Source organism: Salvelinus sp. IW2-2015, unplaced genomic scaffold, assembly GCF_002910315.2.
Source record: "Salvelinus sp. IW2-2015 unplaced genomic scaffold, ASM291031v2 Un_scaffold5086, whole genome shotgun sequence".
NCBI lineage: Eukaryota > Metazoa > Chordata > Actinopteri > Salmoniformes > Salmonidae > Salvelinus > Salvelinus sp. IW2-2015.
In genome coordinates this window covers 35874-37053 of record NW_019946352.1, presented here as the reverse complement: position 1 = coordinate 37053, position 1180 = coordinate 35874, and the positions used below count along the sequence as shown (strand labels likewise).

At 49.5% G+C, this 1180-nt stretch overlaps 1 pseudogene; it reads left to right on the top strand.

The window, feature by feature from the left end:
* LOC112077947 (FH1/FH2 domain-containing protein 3-like) overlaps positions 1 to 1180 on the top strand; it is a 38032-nt pseudogene that overhangs the window by 19747 nt on the left and 17105 nt on the right.

Here is a 1180-nt window from a genome sequence, read left to right as displayed (position 1 = left end):
CTCCTCCTCCTCCTCCTCCTCCTCCTGTCTCTCTGCCGTCCCCACTGGTTACCCTGACTCCTCCTCCTCCTGTCTCTCTGCCGTCCCCACTGGCTACCCTGACTCCTCCTCCCCCTCTGATCTCCTCCCCCACCTCCCCCTTGGCCCAGCCCTCTCAGCTGACAGCTCTCCTCGCTAGGCGTAAGTCCACTGTCACCATCCCTGCTACCAATGAAGTTACCACGCGGGGTACGAGCCGCCCCTCCCCTGAGCGCATGCCTTACCTCCCCCACTCTCCCTTCCATCTCTTCTCCTACGACTTCGATGAGGAACCGATACTACCCGCAACTAAACAGGAAGTGGACTCTGCTACTGCTGCCAGGTTAGAAGGCACAAAGAACTACATTTCCCCAAATTCCTCAGAGATTCTTCCTCACTGATTGCCAGCTGTTTGAATTCTGTTACTTCCTGTTTCTCTGCTACTTGATGGAGTCTTTCACTGCCTTCAGTCTTCTTTCTGTCACTGCGTCTAGAAGCCTCACTGCCAACAAGCTTTCACTTTGGTTTTACTTATGACACTTTAAGTCTTACTTCCTTTCACCCTTTCTTCTTCTGCTACTCTGTGTTTTAAAAGCCTTCCCCGTTTTCTGCTACGTTAGAAAGCCTCACCACCAAACTGACACAGCCAGCGGGTGACTTTGTCTTGTACCACTGCAATACGACTCTCTCTACCTCTGTTCACCTCTTCAGGTCTGCTGTTTCTGTCTCCTGTCACCTTTCCCTCTGCCTGCCTAGAAGACATGATCTCTCCCCCTCTTCCACTGTCTCCACTTCCTCTCGTAGACCAGCGGTCCTACTGATGTATTTAACCACTATGTTCCCCAGACCTGCTGCTGTATTTAATCACTATGTTCCTTTATGTACTTTATAATTTCCTTTAGGTAACAGATCTAGCAGGTATAACAGGTCTAACAGGTGTAACAGGTCTAACAGGTGTAACAGGTGTAACAGTTGTAACAGGTGTAACAGGTGTAACATGTGTAACAGCACAGGTCTAACAGGTGTAACGGTCTAAACGAGGTTGTACAGGTTCTACACAGGTTTAACAGGTGTAGCAGGTGGTGTGGAACGGTTGTATACAGGTGTAAGGTGTAACAGTGCCATGTAACTTGGTCTAACAGGTTTGTAACATGTCTACAGG